The 20,991-nt window shown below is 50.1% G+C and overlaps 9 non-coding genes and 2 pseudogenes across 9 annotated transcripts; all 11 read left to right on the plus strand.

Annotated features, from left to right (window-relative positions):
- The first annotated feature begins 4,253 nt into the window (after positions 1-4,253).
- On the plus strand, positions 4,254-4,425 carry LOC149431591 (U2 spliceosomal RNA; annotated as a pseudogene).
- Positions 4,426-5,382: 957 nt separating this feature from the next.
- Positions 5,383-5,573, plus strand: LOC149431592 (U2 spliceosomal RNA). The gene has a single exon (XR_016309213.1). It is a non-coding gene; the product is annotated as a U2 spliceosomal RNA (small nuclear RNA).
- A 957-nt stretch (positions 5,574-6,530) lies between these two features.
- LOC149431593 (U2 spliceosomal RNA) lies at positions 6,531-6,721 on the plus strand. The gene has a single exon (XR_016309215.1). It is a non-coding gene; the product is annotated as a U2 spliceosomal RNA (small nuclear RNA).
- A 957-nt stretch (positions 6,722-7,678) lies between these two features.
- On the plus strand, positions 7,679-7,869 carry LOC149431594 (U2 spliceosomal RNA). Its single transcript, XR_016309216.1, has one exon. It is a non-coding gene; the product is annotated as a U2 spliceosomal RNA (small nuclear RNA).
- Positions 7,870-8,826: 957 nt separating this feature from the next.
- On the plus strand, positions 8,827-9,017 carry LOC149431595 (U2 spliceosomal RNA). The gene has a single exon (XR_016309217.1). It is a non-coding gene; the product is annotated as a U2 spliceosomal RNA (small nuclear RNA).
- A 5,950-nt stretch (positions 9,018-14,967) lies between these two features.
- LOC149431596 (U2 spliceosomal RNA) lies at positions 14,968-15,139 on the plus strand (annotated as a pseudogene).
- Positions 15,140-16,096: 957 nt separating this feature from the next.
- On the plus strand, positions 16,097-16,287 carry LOC149431597 (U2 spliceosomal RNA). The gene has a single exon (XR_016309218.1). It is a non-coding gene; the product is annotated as a U2 spliceosomal RNA (small nuclear RNA).
- A 957-nt stretch (positions 16,288-17,244) lies between these two features.
- On the plus strand, positions 17,245-17,435 carry LOC149431598 (U2 spliceosomal RNA). Its single transcript, XR_016309219.1, has one exon. It is a non-coding gene; the product is annotated as a U2 spliceosomal RNA (small nuclear RNA).
- Positions 17,436-18,392: 957 nt separating this feature from the next.
- Positions 18,393-18,583, plus strand: LOC149431599 (U2 spliceosomal RNA). The gene has a single exon (XR_016309220.1). It is a non-coding gene; the product is annotated as a U2 spliceosomal RNA (small nuclear RNA).
- A 957-nt stretch (positions 18,584-19,540) lies between these two features.
- On the plus strand, positions 19,541-19,731 carry LOC149431600 (U2 spliceosomal RNA). The gene has a single exon (XR_016309221.1). It is a non-coding gene; the product is annotated as a U2 spliceosomal RNA (small nuclear RNA).
- A 957-nt stretch (positions 19,732-20,688) lies between these two features.
- LOC149431601 (U2 spliceosomal RNA) lies at positions 20,689-20,879 on the plus strand. Its single transcript, XR_016309222.1, has one exon. It is a non-coding gene; the product is annotated as a U2 spliceosomal RNA (small nuclear RNA).
- The last annotated feature ends 112 nt before the right edge of the window (positions 20,880-20,991 follow it).

Genomic DNA, 20,991 nt, shown 5'->3' on the forward strand with positions numbered 1-20,991 from the left:
TAGGTCATTTGGCTGATAAATGTGACATCCCTAAAGCCTGTACCCATTGTCAAAGCACTGATCATCTGTACGCGGACTGCCCTGATAGGGTGCAAACTTTTGCTGAGAAAGTTGCAGGGGGTAAGAAAGCTAGATGCACACCACCTGAAGTAGAGGATGAGGATGTCTTGCGACAAGTGGTGGAGATGGAGAAGGAGATTGAGATGGAGAAAAGTTCTGCTGATGGAAATCAGGAGGCGGTGAAAAGTGTAGCTATGCCAACCTACAGCTGTGCGGTACAGTTAGCAAATGCGTTTGCACCTCTAGAGTTGGTGGAGGAAGAAGATAGTGTGCATGAAGGAAATGAGGACATGGACTGTCATGTAGACAAGGAAGAGAGACCCCCGGAGGGGAATCAGGAGGAGGAAGTGCAGTGCAAAAGAAGAAAGGTGTCTCCGGATACGGCGGAAGACCTTTTCAGTGGTCTGGGGTCGCCAGATTCTTTTTCCTGGACTGTAGATCTAGCAAAGGAAGAGGAGGATGCAGTGTCAGTGTCTTCTGAACCTGGTGTGGAACGTCTGCTACAAGATACCAGGCATTTAGACACGGGATAAAATCCCTGTGTGCCATTTGCTTATCTCCTTTGCCTCAGCAATGTTGCTGTCCATCGCATCCTTAAATGTGCGATCAATTGCAAATGATAAGCGGCGAATGGCAATTTTTGACTTCTTTTATACAGTTTGTGCTGATATTATTTTAATACAAGAATGTGGGGTGGATTTTAGGTTGTCATATGAAGAGATGGAGAAGGATTGGAAGTGTGGGCCCTCTGTGTGGTCTGGGGAGAATGGGGTTTAAAAGCACAGGTGTGGGTGTCCCTAGTTAAATCTTCTCATCTGACAGTTGAAAATGTGATACATATTGAACCAGGAAGAGCGCTGTTAGTAAAAATTTCAGCTTGGGGTGAATGCATCCGAATTATTAATGTTTATGCGTCGGTCAGAAAGAATGAACGGTGTGAGTTATTAGAAAAAATAAAATTTTTCTTAGTGGGTAGGGAACCGGTATTAGTGATGGGCGATTTTAATTGCATCTTATGCCCTGAGGATAGACAAGGAGATGGTACACTGGATAGATCTTCTAAACTCCTAAGGGACATATGTGAGGATCTTAATTTGCATGATGTGTGGCGATTGGTGGGGACAGAAGAGAATAGGTTTACCTGGCAAAATGCAAATTTCAAATCCAGGATTGATCATTGCCTTGTCTCTGCTGGCTTTGAGGCAGTGACTTGGGAAGTGAAACCTAACTTGTTTTCGGATCACATGATGCTATTGGTCCAACTGCGTGTAGAGGGTTGTGTGAGGGTACAGAGAAGTTTGTGGAAGTTGAATGTCTTGTTATTGCAGAGTGAACAGAGTTGTAAGGAGTTTCGTGAGTTGTATGCAAGGTGGAAGAATGCCAAACTCAAGTTTAGGAATACACGAAAGTGGTGGGATTGGTTTAAACAAAAGTGCAAGGAGGTTTTTTTCTGTCGCATAGGAATTAAAAGAAAAAAGAACAAATGCGACAGTACTTTACTTTGAACGCTAGATGGCAGTGTTTGTTGAATTAGAGGGATGGGGATGGATGTACAGGAGGACTTGAAGCAGGTTAGAGAAGAGAGGAATAAATGGATAGTTGAAAAAGGGAAAGAAATTATATATAGGGCAAAAGTGGATGCATTAGAATTGAATGAGAAATGTACGCGGTTCTTTTTTAAAAGGTGTGTGCAGAAGAAAGCTGTGATTGCTGAGATTGATGGATGTAAGGATGCTGCAGGAATGGAAAATAAAGTTTTTGATTTTTATACCAGGTTATTTTCTCGGAAACATATTGATCCTTCTTTTTATAACGATTTTTTGGCTAAATTAGAGTATCAGTTGGACAGGAGTATGCATGATGGCTTGCTTCGGGACGTGACGTGTGCGGAGTTGGAGCTGACGGTTAAGAGTATGACAAAAGGGAAAACGCCAGGGGATGATGGGCTGAGTGTGGAATTCTATTTACAATTTTGGGAGGATGTGAAGGAAGATTTGTGTGAAATGGTGAATGCTGTATTTGAGTCCGGAGAATTGAGTGAGTCACAGAAAGGAGGTATCGTTACTTTAATATTTAAAAAGGGGGATAGAACGGATATTAAAAATTATAGACCCATTACCTTATTGAATGTGGATTATAAGATCATTGCGAAAGTGTTAGCAAATAGAATGAAAGATGTGATTTCTTGTGTGGTGGGTGAAAGTCAAGTGTGCGCCGTACCAGGTAGGAGTGTATGGGAAAATTTGATATTGTTGAGAGATGTTTTGAGTGATGTCATGAGTAGGAAACGTGGGGTGGCTGTGCTTTCGTTTGATTTTGAGAAAGCTTATGATAGAGTGAGTCATGACTTTATGTTTCTTGTGTTGGAGAGAATGAATTTACCTGCTGGTTTTGTGAGAATGGTGAAAACGTTATATAATAATGTGTTCTCTCGTGTTTTAGTGAACGGTAGGTTGACTGATAATATTGATATATTTTCTGGGGTTCGTCAAGGGTGTCCTTTGTCGCCTGTCCTATTCATCTGCTGCATAGAACCTTTGATCGTTAGTTTAGTAAAGGAGAAAGTGATAAGGGGGGTTACTATCCCTGGGAGTGGTGGGAGGGATGCTAAAGTTTTAAGCTATATGGATGATGTGGCGGTATTGTGTGCGGATGTGAGGTCAGTTAAGAGAGCGGTGTTTGTGGCTGAATGTTTTTGTGCAGCATCAGGGTTCAAGATAAATTTAGATAAGAGTGTGTGTTGTGGGTTTGGTACTTGGAATGATTGTGTAGGTCTTAAGCTTAAGGTGATTAATGAGCAAATAAAGGTGTTGGGGATTATTTTTGATTCACAAAATACTGGAGTCAAATGCTGGGAGGGTGTTGTTGAGCGAATCAAAAAAAAAGTGGATTTCTGGAAACTTCGTGATTTAACCTTCACAGGGAAAATTTTATTGATTAAAGCCATCATATTGCCAATTTTGCTCTACACGGGCTTAGTTTATTTCCCTGCTGAGATTTTTGTTAAACGAATTATTAGAGACCTCTTTATGTTTCTTTGGGGTGCAAAAATGGAGAGAGTCAAACGTGCAATTTTATATAAAGAAGAAGAAAAGGGGGGTAGGGGTATGCCTGATGTGCGTTTATTTCTAAGCGTAAGGTATGTGAGTATGATGATTAAAATCAGTGGGCAGAATACTCTTCCTGGGCATATGATCCGGTATAGTGGAGGTCGTATCTGGAGGAGATATAAGTGGGTGTCTGCGGAATTGAACAAGCCATGCTCAGATGTTCTAACACCTCCTTATAAAATTCTATTTGGGTTTATCCAAAAATATGCGTTGTATGAATGTGAGGCTCATGATTTTCAAAGACCTAAACTAATTATCCAAAGAATTTTGAGAGCTCAATGTATAGTGAGAGTGGAGAGGTACAGTGAGGATGTGTCCAAGGACGTGTGGAACATGGTACTCAATCGAAATCTTACTAATAGTCAGAGGGACCTGGGTTGGCAGGTGGTTCATGAATGTTTACCGGTCAAAGCATTTCAGTATAGGAGGGGGCTAATAAGATCAGGTCGTTGCCCCAGACATCCTTGTGCTAATGAGGAATCGGTCATGCATTTCATCTGGAATTGTCCTTTTGCACAGTGTTTTTGGAAGCGAGTTGGGAACATTTTGCGTTGTCTAACGGGAATACAATCTTTGTGTTATGAGAAGGTGGTGTACGGCCTGCTTTTAGGTGCAGTGTCCGGTAAACAAACCATGGCGTGGAGAATTATAAGTGCTGGGAAAGAAGTATTGTGGCAATGTCGGGGTATTTTGGTACGACAGCGGGAATTGATTTCAGTGGATGAAAGCATTAAATTTTTGTTAGCAAAAATGTTTTTATATTACTTATGGGATCGGCGAAGCTTGGGAGATACTGCTAAAATAGAGTGGGGAGTAGATACCTGGTCCCAGTTTAAGTAAGGTTTTTTTTGGTTCACTTTACTTGATGTACACTTATTAAAAAAAAAAAAAAAAAAAAAAAAAAAAAAAAAAAAAAAAAAAAAAAAAAAAAAAAAAAAAAGAGAAAAACCCAAAATAAGTGATGTGCCTAGTAGACTCAACATAAGGAGTTCCTGTGCTGATGTCTATCTGCAGTTAAGTTCCTGATTGCAGTGCTGATATTTTGGTAAAAAAAAAAAAAAAAAAAAAAAAAAAAAAAAAAAAAAAAAAAAAAAAAAAAAAATCTGTTCTTATCAGTTTAATATCTGATACGTCCCCTATCTGGGGACCATATATTAAATGGATTTTTAGAACAGGGAGATGGAAGAAGAGCTTGCTCTGTCCACTCCACGCATCGACCTGGTATTGCAGTACCTCCAGGACCGGTGCACCCCTCTTATGCGGTTTTCCAAAAGCAGACATAGAAGAAGAGAAATGACTACGACAAGCAGTCACTCTCCTTTCTTTCCCCAAGAAGGAAAGGAAAGGGCACAAGGTCACACCTGTGATGGGAGTGATCGAGGCCCATCCCAGTGGTCCTAACCAGCCTTGGCCTTGGCTCCTGCAGACCAGACGGCAGCCTGCTGGCTTCATTGTGTTGTGTGTTATTGTTGTTGTCCTCCTCCTCATTGTGCCTTATCTGTGTTTGTTGCTGATAACTCCTAACGAGGTGTGAAAAGCCTCATTCCATTAAAGGTGTTTTTAACCCTGGGTGTGCCTGTGTGCTTTTGTTTGGTGCGTGTCACTTTCTTGCTTTCATTCTTGCTGGGCTTGCCTGGATGGGACGACGTGCCCAATGGCCTGAAAAGAAGCGAGGAGAGTCAGCAAGCTCTCTGTCTCTCCATCCGAAGGAAAGCAGGAAGTCAGCTGGCTGGGAAGCCGAGCTTTCAGCCCGTCCGAAGGAGGAAGGAGGGAGGCCTGGCTGGAAGCAACCCGAGAGAGAGAGCTGCTGCTCTGCTCAGCTCGACTCTGGGACGGCCGCTCGAGCTGCCGCACGGATATGCCATGCCAAGGCCTGTGTCTCCCTCTAGTGGCCCGCCTCGCCCGCGTCGCCCTAGAGGCGGGGCCATGCAAACGACCGTGCTGCTGATTTCTCCCCAAACCAGCAGCACCTGCTGGTGCCCACTTGGGCTAGAGGAGGAGCAGACTGGGCCCAGGGGATGGAAGCCAAGTGTCCAGGGAGGGAGTGGAGGCAGGGGAGCCAGGCCCTGGGCCAGAGGTGTGAATTTTGGCAGCCCCAGCCACCTGGGAGAGCCCTGCGGAGGAGTGGGCCCCCTGCGGCCCGTGGAGCTCTCAGCGAGCCCGTCCCCTCTGCCCGTTCGGGCGGCCCTCGGGTAGGCCCGAGTTTCCGGTTATCGCTTCTCGGCCTTTTGGCTAAGATCAAGTGTAGTATCTGTTCTTATCAGTTTAATATCTGATACGTCCCCTATCTGGGGACCATATATTAAATGGATTTTTAGAACAGGGAGATGGAAGAAGAGCTTGCTCTGTCCACTCCACGCATCGACCTGGTATTGCAGTACCTCCAGGACCGGTGCACCCCTCTTATGCGGTTTTCCAAAAGCAGACATAGAAGAAGAGAAATGACTACGACAAGCAGTCACTCTCCTTTCTTTCCCCAAGAAGGAAAGGAAAGGGCACAAGGTCACACCTGTGATGGGAGTGATCGAGGCCCATCCCAGTGGTCCTAACCAGCCTTGGCCTTGGCTCCTGCAGACCAGACGGCAGCCTGCTGGCTTCATTGTGTTGTGTGTTATTGTTGTTGTCCTCCTCCTCATTGTGCCTTATCTGTGTTTGTTGCTGATAACTCCTAACGAGGTGTGAAAAGCCTCATTCCATTAAAGGTGTTTTTAACCCTGGGTGTGCCTGTGTGCTTTTGTTTGGTGCGTGTCACTTTCTTGCTTTCATTCTTGCTGGGCTTGCCTGGATGGGACGACGTGCCCAATGGCCTGAAAAGAAGCGAGGAGAGTCAGCAAGCTCTCTGTCTCTCCATCCGAAGGAAAGCAGGAAGTCAGCTGGCTGGGAAGCCGAGCTTTCAGCCCGTCCGAAGGAGGAAGGAGGGAGGCCTGGCTGGAAGCAACCCGAGAGAGAGAGCTGCTGCTCTGCTCAGCTCGACTCTGGGACGGCCGCTCGAGCTGCCGCACGGATATGCCATGCCAAGGCCTGTGTCTCCCTCTAGTGGCCCGCCTCGCCCGCGTCGCCCTAGAGGCGGGGCCATGCAAACGACCGTGCTGCTGATTTCTCCCCAAACCAGCAGCACCTGCTGGTGCCCACTTGGGCTAGAGGAGGAGCAGACTGGGCCCAGGGGATGGAAGCCAAGTGTCCAGGGAGGGAGTGGAGGCAGGGGAGCCAGGCCCTGGGCCAGAGGTGTGAATTTTGGCAGCCCCAGCCACCTGGGAGAGCCCTGCGGAGGAGTGGGCCCCCTGCGGCCCGTGGAGCTCTCAGCGAGCCCGTCCCCTCTGCCCGTTCGGGCGGCCCTCGGGTAGGCCCGAGTTTCCGGTTATCGCTTCTCGGCCTTTTGGCTAAGATCAAGTGTAGTATCTGTTCTTATCAGTTTAATATCTGATACGTCCCCTATCTGGGGACCATATATTAAATGGATTTTTAGAACAGGGAGATGGAAGAAGAGCTTGCTCTGTCCACTCCACGCATCGACCTGGTATTGCAGTACCTCCAGGACCGGTGCACCCCTCTTATGCGGTTTTCCAAAAGCAGACATAGAAGAAGAGAAATGACTACGACAAGCAGTCACTCTCCTTTCTTTCCCCAAGAAGGAAAGGAAAGGGCACAAGGTCACACCTGTGATGGGAGTGATCGAGGCCCATCCCAGTGGTCCTAACCAGCCTTGGCCTTGGCTCCTGCAGACCAGACGGCAGCCTGCTGGCTTCATTGTGTTGTGTGTTATTGTTGTTGTCCTCCTCCTCATTGTGCCTTATCTGTGTTTGTTGCTGATAACTCCTAACGAGGTGTGAAAAGCCTCATTCCATTAAAGGTGTTTTTAACCCTGGGTGTGCCTGTGTGCTTTTGTTTGGTGCGTGTCACTTTCTTGCTTTCATTCTTGCTGGGCTTGCCTGGATGGGACGACGTGCCCAATGGCCTGAAAAGAAGCGAGGAGAGTCAGCAAGCTCTCTGTCTCTCCATCCGAAGGAAAGCAGGAAGTCAGCTGGCTGGGAAGCCGAGCTTTCAGCCCGTCCGAAGGAGGAAGGAGGGAGGCCTGGCTGGAAGCAACCCGAGAGAGAGAGCTGCTGCTCTGCTCAGCTCGACTCTGGGACGGCCGCTCGAGCTGCCGCACGGATATGCCATGCCAAGGCCTGTGTCTCCCTCTAGTGGCCCGCCTCGCCCGCGTCGCCCTAGAGGCGGGGCCATGCAAACGACCGTGCTGCTGATTTCTCCCCAAACCAGCAGCACCTGCTGGTGCCCACTTGGGCTAGAGGAGGAGCAGACTGGGCCCAGGGGATGGAAGCCAAGTGTCCAGGGAGGGAGTGGAGGCAGGGGAGCCAGGCCCTGGGCCAGAGGTGTGAATTTTGGCAGCCCCAGCCACCTGGGAGAGCCCTGCGGAGGAGTGGGCCCCCTGCGGCCCGTGGAGCTCTCAGCGAGCCCGTCCCCTCTGCCCGTTCGGGCGGCCCTCGGGTAGGCCCGAGTTTCCGGTTATCGCTTCTCGGCCTTTTGGCTAAGATCAAGTGTAGTATCTGTTCTTATCAGTTTAATATCTGATACGTCCCCTATCTGGGGACCATATATTAAATGGATTTTTAGAACAGGGAGATGGAAGAAGAGCTTGCTCTGTCCACTCCACGCATCGACCTGGTATTGCAGTACCTCCAGGACCGGTGCACCCCTCTTATGCGGTTTTCCAAAAGCAGACATAGAAGAAGAGAAATGACTACGACAAGCAGTCACTCTCCTTTCTTTCCCCAAGAAGGAAAGGAAAGGGCACAAGGTCACACCTGTGATGGGAGTGATCGAGGCCCATCCCAGTGGTCCTAACCAGCCTTGGCCTTGGCTCCTGCAGACCAGACGGCAGCCTGCTGGCTTCATTGTGTTGTGTGTTATTGTTGTTGTCCTCCTCCTCATTGTGCCTTATCTGTGTTTGTTGCTGATAACTCCTAACGAGGTGTGAAAAGCCTCATTCCATTAAAGGTGTTTTTAACCCTGGGTGTGCCTGTGTGCTTTTGTTTGGTGCGTGTCACTTTCTTGCTTTCATTCTTGCTGGGCTTGCCTGGATGGGACGACGTGCCCAATGGCCTGAAAAGAAGCGAGGAGAGTCAGCAAGCTCTCTGTCTCTCCATCCGAAGGAAAGCAGGAAGTCAGCTGGCTGGGAAGCCGAGCTTTCAGCCCGTCCGAAGGAGGAAGGAGGGAGGCCTGGCTGGAAGCAACCCGAGAGAGAGAGCTGCTGCTCTGCTCAGCTCGACTCTGGGACGGCCGCTCGAGCTGCCGCACGGATATGCCATGCCAAGGCCTGTGTCTCCCTCTAGTGGCCCGCCTCGCCCGCGTCGCCCTAGAGGCGGGGCCATGCAAACGACCGTGCTGCTGATTTCTCCCCAAACCAGCAGCACCTGCTGGTGCCCACTTGGGCTAGAGGAGGAGCAGACTGGGCCCAGGGGATGGAAGCCAAGTGTCCAGGGAGGGAGTGGAGGCAGGGGAGCCAGGCCCTGGGCCAGAGGTGTGAATTTTGGCAGCCCCAGCCACCTGGGAGAGCCCTGCGGAGGAGTGGGCCCCCTGCGGCCCGTGGAGCTCTCAGCGAGCCCGTCCCCTCTGCCCGTTCGGGCGGCCCTCGGGTAGGCCCGAGTTTCCGGTTATCGCTTCTCGGCCTTTTGGCTAAGATCAAGTGTAGTATCTGTTCTTATCAGTTTAATATCTGATACGTCCCCTATCTGGGGACCATATATTAAATGGATTTTTAGAACAGGGAGATGGAAGAAGAGCTTGCTCTGTCCACTCCACGCATCGACCTGGTATTGCAGTACCTCCAGGACCGGTGCACCCCTCTTATGCGGTTTTCCAAAAGCAGACATAGAAGAAGAGAAATGACTACGACAAGCAGTCACTCTCCTTTCTTTCCCCAAGAAGGAAAGGAAAGGGCACAAGGTCACACCTGTGATGGGAGTGATCGAGGCCCATCCCAGTGGTCCTAACCAGCCTTGGCCTTGGCTCCTGCAGACCAGACGGCAGCCTGCTGGCTTCATTGTGTTGTGTGTTATTGTTGTTGTCCTCCTCCTCATTGTGCCTTATCTGTGTTTGTTGCTGATAACTCCTAACGAGGTGTGAAAAGCCTCATTCCATTAAAGGTGTTTTTAACCCTGGGTGTGCCTGTGTGCTTTTGTTTGGTGCGTGTCACTTTCTTGCTTTCATTCTTGCTGGGCTTGCCTGGATGGGACGACGTGCCCAATGGCCTGAAAAGAAGCGAGGAGAGTCAGCAAGCTCTCTGTCTCTCCATCCGAAGGAAAGCAGGAAGTCAGCTGGCTGGGAAGCCGAGCTTTCAGCCCGTCCGAAGGAGGAAGGAGGGAGGCCTGGCTGGAAGCAACCCGAGAGAGAGAGCTGCTGCTCTGCTCAGCTCGACTCTGGGACGGCCGCTCGAGCTGCCGCACGGATATGCCATGCCAAGGCCTGTGTCTCCCTCTAGTGGCCCGCCTCGCCCGCGTCGCCCTAGAGGCGGGGCCATGCAAACGACCGTGCTGCTGATTTCTCCCCAAACCAGCAGCACCTGCTGGTGCCCACTTGGGCTAGAGGAGGAGCAGACTGGGCCCAGGGGATGGAAGCCAAGTGTCCAGGGAGGGAGTGGAGGCAGGGGAGCCAGGCCCTGGGCCAGAGGTGTGAATTTTGGCAGCCCCAGCCACCTGGGAGAGCCCTGCGGAGGAGTGGGCCCCCTGCGGCCCGTGGAGCTCTCAGCGAGCCCGTCCCCTCTGCCCGTTCGGGCGGCCCTCGGGTAGGCCCGAGTTTCCGGTTATCGCTTCTCGGCCTTTTGGCTCAGATCCAGTGCAGTCTTAGGGCGGTCTGAAAGAGGTGGGGTTTGTACCCTTTTGGGGAAAACCTTTTTGCCTTGGAAAGACTTCTGGTTGAAATAGCTGTGCCATTAGCCTTTGACATTTATTTGTCTCTGCTGCTTTTGGGGTAAGCTTGGAAACCGGAGTGGAGCGATCGAGCTATTGTTATAGCTTTCTGCTGGACTTCGTTTTCAAATCTGTGGAGTGTACAATGGAGTCGCATGGACGAAGAGAGGGGAGAGACCAGGACTTTTTCGCTGAAAACTTTGGAATGAAGGATACCATCCGGATTTTGGTGGCTCCAGCTGTCCGTGATGAGAAGGACCTTCGCTTCCTGTATCGTAAGATCTTTGATTCAGTGATGGGTATTAAGCTGGAGGAGTATTTCTGTGTGCAGGACTTTTTTTCCAGGGGCACTGTGGATGTGACTTTAATTAACAGTGCTGCTTGTGAAAGAGCTTTCTCTGCATATAAGGAGAGGAGGGATGATCCGGTCTTTGCTGGGATCAGGGTTTTGCCTCTGTTTCTGTACCAGGCGAAGCTGGTGACTATACATATGTACGATCCCTTTATCTCGCAGCAGGAGGTTGAGGCCTATCTGTACAATTACTGTGAGAAAGTGACATTTAAAGGGGAAGTGCGGAACTCGTTTGGAGTGTGGAATGGGAAAAGGCGTTATTTGGTGACTTTTCAGAAGGATTCTGACTGCTTTGATGGGATTAAGAGGCCACCGCCGATTGTTTTCATCCATCGTAGCAGGGGTTTTCTTTTTTTCTCTGGCATGCCACCTTTTTGTAAAAAGTGCAGGGAGTATGGGCATGAGGACGGTACGTGCGGGAGGTGTTTCGAGTGCACCGGGGAGCCCCATGCCAAGAAAGATTGTCCTAAGCAGCAGTCAGGGGGGGTGGATGTGAGGAGTGCGGAGAGTGGTGTGGGGTCTGATGTGCAGCAGGTCCCCCCTCCCCCCCAAGAGGATTTGGTGCAGGAGAAACAGGAAAGTGGGGTGCCGGGTCCCGAGGGGCTGGATGGTGAGGAGGAGAATATTCGTCAGGTCGATGTGCCCCAGGAAGTTGTGGAGGGTACCCCGCCAGTTGTAGTGGGTGCTGGAAAGAACAAAGTTAAGAAAAAGAAGAAAAGGGGGACGCAGTCGGGTACGGTGGTGGAGGAAACGCCGATTGAAGCTGCTAGTCTTCCTGATGCACAGGATTTGATGCAAGTGGATGATAGGTCCCTGAAAAGGGGTTCCAATGAAAGATCAGAGGATGAGGATGATGAGGTGGAAGTGGAGGCTAGGGCTAAGGAAAAGAAAAGTCGAGGAGGAGGTGCGGATATCTTGGGGGAGATTTCCTCGAGTGATGATGAGAGGAATACTTTGAGAATCCAAGAGTATCCTTCTGGTTCGGATGAGGGCGGGGGAGCGAGCCCTTTCCCAAATAGACTGAGGACATGATTCGGGTTTTTTCATTAAATGTAAGGAGTTTAAGGAGCCCTAGGAGAAGGGCGGCTCTTTACGAGTATCTCGAGACTCAGAACAATGATTTGATTTTTTTGCAAGAATGTAATGTGGAAAAGCGAATGAATTATGATGCTTTAACGCAGTTTTGGAAAGGAAAAGCTGTTTTTTCTGGTGGAAATGACAATAAATGCGTTGGGGTTGGAATCTTGATGTCGCAGGACTGGGAGGTGATCGACACCGAAGAAATCTATCCAGGTCGACTTTTAATGGCAAAGTTGAAAAAAGGGGATTTAACGGTGAAGGCTTTCTGCGTTTATGCTTCCAATGTCAAAGAGGAAAGGAAAGAATTATTTGAAGCCATGCAGCTTTTTTTGTTGGGGACTGACCCTATAGTCATTGGTGGGGACTTTAATTGCTCAATGGATGACTTGGGTAAAAAAGACGGTTCTGCTACATTTTTGAAGGAGGTGGTTCATTCTGTGAATCTAAAAGATGCCTGGGTGTTGGGTGGGTCGGATTTGAAACACAAGTTTACTTGGGGGAGTGGTAGAGCTGTATCTAGGATAGATTTTTTGTTTCTCTCTGAAGCTGCAAGGGTTAAAACCTTTGTGACAGAAGTTTGCTGTTTTTCTGACCACAAGGCAGTGAAGTGTGAATTGGATTTCAGGGTAGAAGTGAGGAGAAAGTCCCCCTACTGGAAGTTGAATGCATCGCTCTTGAGAGAGGGAAAGATTAAGGCTGATTTTGAACAGGTGTACAGGGACTGGCAGTTGAAAAGGGGAGATTTTGTTAATGTTATGGAGTGGTGGGATGCAGGGAAGCTTCTGTTTAAAAAGTTCTTTGTTCAGAAAAGTAAAGAGGAGGCAAAGGAAAAGCGCATGCTTTATAGGAACCTGAATGCTAGGCTGCAGGTTTTACTGCGTTTTGTAGGGGCAGGGATTAGGTTGCAGGGAAAGGTTGAGGAAACTAGAAAGGATATTAGACAGCTTTTGAATGAGAGGGGGAAACAAATCATTTTTAATTCTAGGGTTAGAAACTTGGAAGAGGATGAAAAGTGTACTCAATTTTTTTTCAAGAAGGTGATTAACAAAAAGCATATTCTTAGCAAGTTAGAAGGGGAAGATAGTATTAGTGGGATGTTAGGGAAAGTGGAGGTTTTTTATAAGGAATTATTTTCTGAGCGCAATGTTGATAGTAGCTTGTGCAATTTTTTTCTGGGGAATTTGGAAAGTTCTTTAAATGGTCTTCAGCGGGAAGCTTTGGATGACATGATTGGTACGCAGGAAATTTTTGAGACCATTAAGAGCTTTGCGACTTCAAAGACGCCGGGTGTGGATGGACTCCCAGTGGAGTTTTATAATTTCTTTTGGTATTTGCTCAAGGAGGACTTCACTGAGGTGATTAGGGCAGTTTCAGAGTGTTTTTTGGTGCCAGAGTCTTGGAAAGGTGGAGTTATTGCCTTGATTTTCAAAAAAGGGGATAAAGAGTTAATTAAGAACTGGAGGCCTATCACTTTGCTTAACAGTGACTACAAAATCTACGCTAAGATCTTGGCTAACAGGTTAAAACAATGTGTGGGGTCTATTATTAATTGTGATCAGACCTGTGCAGTCCCTGGCAGGGTGATCACTGACTCTTTATTGTTGCTGCGAGATATTATTTGGGATACCAAAGACAGGGGGCAGCAGATTGCCTTGGCCTCTCTGGACTTTGAGAAAGCTTATGACCGAGTTGGTCACGCCTTTTTATTTAAATCGTTATGCAAATTGGGTTGCTCTGAGAGGTTCATCAGACAGATCAAGAGTCTTTATGCAAATGCATCTAGTCAGGTGTCCGTGAATGGTTTTTTGTCTTCCAAAATTGATTTGTTATGTGGGGTTAAGCAGGGGTGTCCCCTGTCTCCGCTTTTATTTATCTGTACTGTTGAGCCACTTCTGTGTGCGCTCAGGAGGGATAAAGTGGTGGAAGGTTTTTTTGCTCCAGGCAGTGCGGGAGGGCAAATTAAAACTGTGGCTTACATGGATGATGTCACTTTGGTTTTGAAAAATAATAAGAGTTTGAAACGTGCTATTAGAATCATTGAGTGGTTTGGGGAAGTTGCTGGTTTCAAATTAAATTTGGAGAAATCGGGGATTTTGAATATTGGGGACATGTATGTTGAGGGGGGTTGCAAAGTGCCTATAGTACAAGAGGTTAAGATTTTGGGAATTGTTTTTTCACAGGGTTGTGGTGCTGTTAAAAATTGGGAGTCGCTGCTGGAAAGGGTTAAAAAGAAACTGGACTTTTGGAAATTAAGGGTGCTGAGTATGGAGGGTAAGATTCTGGTGATCAAGCAAATAATCTTGCCCATGGTCCTGTACCTTTCAATGATTTTTTTCCCTTCACCGGTTCTACTGAAAAGAGTTATTAGGTGTTGTTTTCTTTTCTTTTGGGGAAGTAAAATGGAGAAACTAAGACGGGAGGACTTATGCAAGCCAAAGGAAAAGGGCGGTAAAAATTTTCCAGATTTCAGGCGTTTCCTGACTTTGAAGTATTTGTCCTACATCATTGGTAGATTGGTGGGTGGAGAGTCTAGATTTAGTTTCTTTTTGAGCTATCAGTTAGGTTTTTTTGTTAGGAAGTATAAATGGGTGCCCCTGGATCTGCGGAGGCCATATCGGTGGTCGCCCCCTGCTTTTTATGTCATTTTGGAAAAGACCCTCAGGTTATATGATCTGGTCGATTTGGATCTAAATGTTTTGAAGAATTTTCAAAAGTTGCAAACTGTAGTGGGAGGGGGTAGTGTTCTGATCCCTATTAAAAATTTTTCCTACGTTGTGACTCAAAAGATTTGGAAAAGGGTCTCTATATTTTTTCTGGCTAATGAGCAAAAGGATGTGGCATGGGGTGTGGTGCAGGAGGTTTTGCCTACTAGACTTTTTCAGCATAGGAGAGGTTTGGTGAGGAGTGCTAGGTGTGTGCGGGAGGGCTGCCATGATGAGGAGTCGGTCCTGCACGCTTTCTGGAATTGTACGTATGCTCAGGAAGTATGGAAGCTGGTTGGGAGGTTAATTAAGGGTATTAGTGCGGTGAGGACTTTGGGACATGAGTTGGTTCTGTATGGGATGGGTATAGGGGATGGGGAGTTTAGAAAGGTTTGGTCTGTGGTATGCTCCATGAAGTTGGCCTTATGGAAGGTTAGGAATATAGCGCTCTTCAAACGTGATTTTGTAGATGCTCTGGATTGTGTAAAACTAGGTTTAAGCTTCTTGTATGTGTATTTTTTAAGAGATTGTAAACTTTATGGACGGAACGATGCTGAAAGTTTTTGGCAATCTCAAGATTGGAATAGGTTCATTGGTTTTTGAATTTCATCTCTTTTTTTTTCAAAAAACAAAAATTTTTCCACGATGATGTGCATTGAGACTTCAGATGGTAGATTTGAGATCTTGGTTAAGACTGAGTGGAAAAAAAAAAAAAAAAAAAAAAAAAAAAAAAAAAAAAAAAAAAAAAAAAAAAAAAAAAAAAAAAAAAAAAAATCTGTTCTTATCAGTTTAATATCTGATACGTCCCCTATCTGGGGACCATATATTAAATGGATTTTTAGAACAGGGAGATGGAAGAAGAGCTTGCTCTGTCCACTCCACGCATCGACCTGGTATTGCAGTACCTCCAGGACCGGTGCACCCCTCTTATGCGGTTTTCCAAAAGCAGACATAGAAGAAGAGAAATGACTACGACAAGCAGTCACTCTCCTTTCTTTCCCCAAGAAGGAAAGGAAAGGGCACAAGGTCACACCTGTGATGGGAGTGATCGAGGCCCATCCCAGTGGTCCTAACCAGCCTTGGCCTTGGCTCCTGCAGACCAGACGGCAGCCTGCTGGCTTCATTGTGTTGTGTGTTATTGTTGTTGTCCTCCTCCTCATTGTGCCTTATCTGTGTTTGTTGCTGATAACTCCTAACGAGGTGTGAAAAGCCTCATTCCATTAAAGGTGTTTTTAACCCTGGGTGTGCCTGTGTGCTTTTGTTTGGTGCGTGTCACTTTCTTGCTTTCATTCTTGCTGGGCTTGCCTGGATGGGACGACGTGCCCAATGGCCTGAAAAGAAGCGAGGAGAGTCAGCAAGCTCTCTGTCTCTCCATCCGAAGGAAAGCAGGAAGTCAGCTGGCTGGGAAGCCGAGCTTTCAGCCCGTCCGAAGGAGGAAGGAGGGAGGCCTGGCTGGAAGCAACCCGAGAGAGAGAGCTGCTGCTCTGCTCAGCTCGACTCTGGGACGGCCGCTCGAGCTGCCGCACGGATATGCCATGCCAAGGCCTGTGTCTCCCTCTAGTGGCCCGCCTCGCCCGCGTCGCCCTAGAGGCGGGGCCATGCAAACGACCGTGCTGCTGATTTCTCCCCAAACCAGCAGCACCTGCTGGTGCCCACTTGGGCTAGAGGAGGAGCAGACTGGGCCCAGGGGATGGAAGCCAAGTGTCCAGGGAGGGAGTGGAGGCAGGGGAGCCAGGCCCTGGGCCAGAGGTGTGAATTTTGGCAGCCCCAGCCACCTGGGAGAGCCCTGCGGAGGAGTGGGCCCCCTGCGGCCCGTGGAGCTCTCAGCGAGCCCGTCCCCTCTGCCCGTTCGGGCGGCCCTCGGGTAGGCCCGAGTTTCCGGTTATCGCTTCTCGGCCTTTTGGCTAAGATCAAGTGTAGTATCTGTTCTTATCAGTTTAATATCTGATACGTCCCCTATCTGGGGACCATATATTAAATGGATTTTTAGAACAGGGAGATGGAAGAAGAGCTTGCTCTGTCCACTCCACGCATCGACCTGGTATTGCAGTACCTCCAGGACCGGTGCACCCCTCTTATGCGGTTTTCCAAAAGCAGACATAGAAGAAGAGAAATGACTACGACAAGCAGTCACTCTCCTTTCTTTCCCCAAGAAGGAAAGGAAAGGGCACAAGGTCACACCTGTGATGGGAGTGATCGAGGCCCATCCCAGTGGTCCTAACCAGCCTTGGCCTTGGCTCCTGCAGACCAGACGGCAGCCTGCTGGCTTCATTGTGTTGTGTGTTATTGTTGTTGTCCTCCTCCTCATTGTGCCTTATCTGTGTTTGTTGCTGATAACTCCTAACGAGGTGTGAAAAGCCTCATTCCATTAAAGGTGTTTTTAACCCTGGGTGTGCCTGTGTGCTTTTGTTTGGTGCGTGTCACTTTCTTGCTTTCATTCTTGCTGGGCTTGCCTGGATGGGACGACGTGCCCAATGGCCTGAAAAGAAGCGAGGAGAGTCAGCAAGCTCTCTGTCTCTCCATCCGAAGGAAAGCAGGAAGTCAGCTGGCTGGGAAGCCGAGCTTTCAGCCCGTCCGAAGGAGGAAGGAGGGAGGCCTGGCTGGAAGCAACCCGAGAGAGAGAGCTGCTGCTCTGCTCAGCTCGACTCTGGGACGGCCGCTCGAGCTGCCGCACGGATATGCCATGCCAAGGCCTGTGTCTCCCTCTAGTGGCCCGCCTCGCCCGCGTCGCCCTAGAGGCGGGGCCATGCAAACGACCGTGCTGCTGATTTCTCCCCAAACCAGCAGCACCTGCTGGTGCCCACTTGGGCTAGAGGAGGAGCAGACTGGGCCCAGGGGATGGAAGCCAAGTGTCCAGGGAGGGAGTGGAGGCAGGGGAGCCAGGCCCTGGGCCAGAGGTGTGAATTTTGGCAGCCCCAGCCACCTGGGAGAGCCCTGCGGAGGAGTGGGCCCCCTGCGGCCCGTGGAGCTCTCAGCGAGCCCGTCCCCTCTGCCCGTTCGGGCGGCCCTCGGGTAGGCCCGAGTTTCCGGTTATCGCTTCTCGGCCTTTTGGCTAAGATCAAGTGTAGTATCTGTTCTTATCAGTTTAATATCTGATACGTCCCCTATCTGGGGACCATATATTAAATGGATTTTTAGAACAGGGAGATGGAAGAAGAGCTTGCTCTGTCCACTCCACGCATCGACCTGGTATTGCAGTACCTCCAGGACCGGTGCACCCCTCTTATGCGGTTTTCCAAAAGCAGACATAGAAGAAGAGAAATGACTACGACAAGCAGTCACTCTCCTTTCTTTCCCCAAGAAGGAAAGGAAAGGGCACAAGGTCACACCTGTGATGGGAGTGATCGAGGCCCATCCCAGTGGTCCTAACCAGCCTTGGCCTTGGCTCCTGCAGACCAGACGGCAGCCTGCTGGCTTCATTGTGTTGTGTGTTATTGTTGTTGTCCTCCTCCTCATTGTGCCTTATCTGTGTTTGTTGCTGATAACTCCTAACGAGGTGTGAAAAGCCTCATTCCATTAAAGGTGTTTTTAACCCTGGGTGTGCCTGTGTGCTTTTGTTTGGTGCGTGTCACTTTCTTGCTTTCATTCTTGCTGGGCTTGCCTGGATGGGACGACGTGCCCAATGGCCTGAAAAGAAGCGAGGAGAGTCAGCAAGCTCTCTGTCTCTCCATCCGAAGGAAAGCAGGAAGTCAGCTGGCTGGGAAGCCGAGCTTTCAGCCCGTCCGAAGGAGGAAGGAGGGAGGCCTGGCTGGAAGCAACCCGAGAGAGAGAGCTGCTGCTCTGCTCAGCTCGACTCTGGGACGGCCGCTCGAGCTGCCGCACGGATATGCCATGCCAAGGCCTGTGTCTCCCTCTAGTGGCCCGCCTCGCCCGCGTCGCCCTAGAGGCGGGGCCATGCAAACGACCGTGCTGCTGATTTCTCCCCAAACCAGCAGCACCTGCTGGTGCCCACTTGGGCTAGAGGAGGAGCAGACTGGGCCCAGGGGATGGAAGCCAAGTGTCCAGGGAGGGAGTGGAGGCAGGGGAGCCAGGCCCTGGGCCAGAGGTGTGAATTTTGGCAGCCCCAGCCACCTGGGAGAGCCCTGCGGAGGAGTGGGCCCCCTGCGGCCCGTGGAGCTCTCAGCGAGCCCGTCCCCTCTGCCCGTTCGGGCGGCCCTCGGGTAGGCCCGAGTTTCCGGTTATCGCTTCTCGGCCTTTTGGCTAAGATCAAGTGTAGTATCTGTTCTTATCAGTTTAATATCTGATACGTCCCCTATCTGGGGACCATATATTAAATGGATTTTTAGAACAGGGAGATGGAAGAAGAGCTTGCTCTGTCCACTCCACGCATCGACCTGGTATTGCAGTACCTCCAGGACCGGTGCACCCCTCTTATGCGGTTTTCCAAAAGCAGACATAGAAGAAGAGAAATGACTACGACAAGCAGTCACTCTCCTTTCTTTCCCCAAGAAGGAAAGGAAAGGGCACAAGGTCACACCTGTGATGGGAGTGATCGAGGCCCATCCCAGTGGTCCTAACCAGCCTTGGCCTTGGCTCCTGCAGACCAGACGGCAGCCTGCTGGCTTCATTGTGTTGTGTGTTATTGTTGTTGTCCTCCTCCTCATTGTGCCTTATCTGTGTTTGTTGCTGATAACTCCTAACGAGGTGTGAAAAGCCTCATTCCATTAAAGGTGTTTTTAACCCTGGGTGTGCCTGTGTGCTTTTGTTTGGTGCGTGTCACTTTCTTGCTTTCATTCTTGCTGGGCTTGCCTGGATGGGACGACGTGCCCAATGGCCTGAAAAGAAGCGAGGAGAGTCAGCAAGCTCTCTGTCTCTCCATCCGAAGGAAAGCAGGAAGTCAGCTGGCTGGGAAGCCGAGCTTTCAGCCCGTCCGAAGGAGGAAGGAGGGAGGCCTGGCTGGAAGCAACCCGAGAGAGAGAGCTGCTGCTCTGCTCAGCTCGACTCTGGGACGGCCGCTCGAGCTGCCGCACGGATATGCCATGCCAAGGCCTGTGTCTCCCTCTAGTGGCCCGCCTCGCCCGCGTCGCCCTAGAGGCGGGGCCATGCAAACGACCGTGCTGCTGATTTCTCCCCAAACCAGCAGCACCTGCTGGTGCCCACTTGGGCTAGAGGAGGAGCAGACTGGGCCCAGGGGATGGAAGCCAAGTGTCCAGGGAGGGAGTGGAGGCAGGGGAGCCAGGCCCTGGGCCAGAGGTGTGAATTTTGGCAGCCCCAGCCACCTGGGAGAGCCCTGCGGAGGAGTGGGCCCCCTGCGGCCCGTGGAGCTCTCAGCGAGCCCGTCCCCTCTGCCCGTTCGGGCGGCCCTCGGGTAGGCCCGAGTTTCCGGTTATCGCTTCTCGGCCTTTTGGCTAAGATCAAGTGTAGTATCTGTTCTTATCAGTTTAATATCTGATACGTCCCCTATCTGGGGACCATATATTAAATGGATTTTTAGAACAGGGAGATGGAAGAAGAGCTTGCTCTGTCCACTCCACGCATCGACCTGGTATTGCAGTACCTCCAGGACCGGTGCACCCCTCTTATGCGGTTTTCCAAAAGCAGACATAGAAGAAGAGAAATGACTACGACAAGCAGTCACTCTCCTTTCTTTCCCCAAGAAGGAAAGGAAAGGGCACAAGGTCACACCTGTGATGGGAGTGATCGAGGCCCATCCCAGTGGTCCTAACCAGCCTTGGCCTTGGCTCCTGCAGACCAGACGGCAGCCTGCTGGCTTCATTGTGTTGTGTGTTATTGTTGTTGTCCTCCTCCTCATTGTGCCTTATCTGTGTTTGTTGCTGATAACTCCTAACGAGGTGTGAAAAGCCTCATTCCATTAAAGGTGTTTTTAACCCTGGGTGTGCCTGTGTGCTTTTGTTTGGTGCGTGTCACTTTCTTGCTTTCATTCTTGCTGGGCTTGCCTGGATGGGACGACGTGCCCAATGGCCTGAAAAGAAGCGAGGAGAGTCAGCAAGCTCTCTGTCTCTCCATCCGAAGGAAAGCAGGAAGTCAGCTGGCTGGGAAGCCGAGCTTTCAGCCCGTCCGAAGGAGGAAGGAGGGAGGCCTGGCTGGAAGCAACCCGAGAGAGAGAGCTGCTGCTCTGCTCAGCTCGACTCTGGGACGGCCGCTCGAGCTGCCGCACGGATATGCCATGCCAAGGCCTGTGTCTCCCTCTAGTGGCCCGCCTCGCCCGCGTCGCCCTAGAGGCGGGGCCATGCAAACGACCGTGCTGCTGATTTCTCCCCAAACCAGCAGCACCTGCTGGTGCCCACTTGGGCTAGAGGAGGAGCAGACTGGGCCCAGGGGATGGAAGCCAAGTGTCCAGGGAGGGAGTGGAGGCAGGGGAGCCAGGCCCTGGGCCAGAGGTGTGAATTTTGGCAGCCCCAGCCACCTGGGAGAGCCCTGCGGAGGAGTGGGCCCCCTGCGGCCCGTGGAGCTCTCAGCGAGCCCGTCCCCTCTGCCCGTTCGGGCGGCCCTCGGGTAGGCCCGAGTTTCCGGTTATCGCTTCTCGGCCTTTTGGCTAAGATCAAGTGTAGTATCTGTTCTTATCAGTTTAATATCTGATACGTCCCCTATCTGGGGACCATATATTAAATGGATTTTTAGAACAGGGAGATGGAAGAAGAGCTTGCTCTGTCCACTCCACGCATCGACCTGGTATTGCAGTACCTCCAGGACCGGTGCACCCCTCTTATGCGGTTTTCCAAAAGCAGACATAGAAGAAGAGAAATGACTACGACAAGCAGTCACTCTCCTTTCTTTCCCCAAGAAGGAAAGGAAAGGGCACAAGGTCACACCTGTGA

This window comes from Staurois parvus, unplaced genomic scaffold (genome assembly GCF_062004578.1).
Source record: "Staurois parvus isolate SC_StPar_1 unplaced genomic scaffold, SC_StPar_1.0 ptg002205l, whole genome shotgun sequence".
Lineage (NCBI taxonomy): Eukaryota > Metazoa > Chordata > Amphibia > Anura > Ranidae > Staurois > Staurois parvus.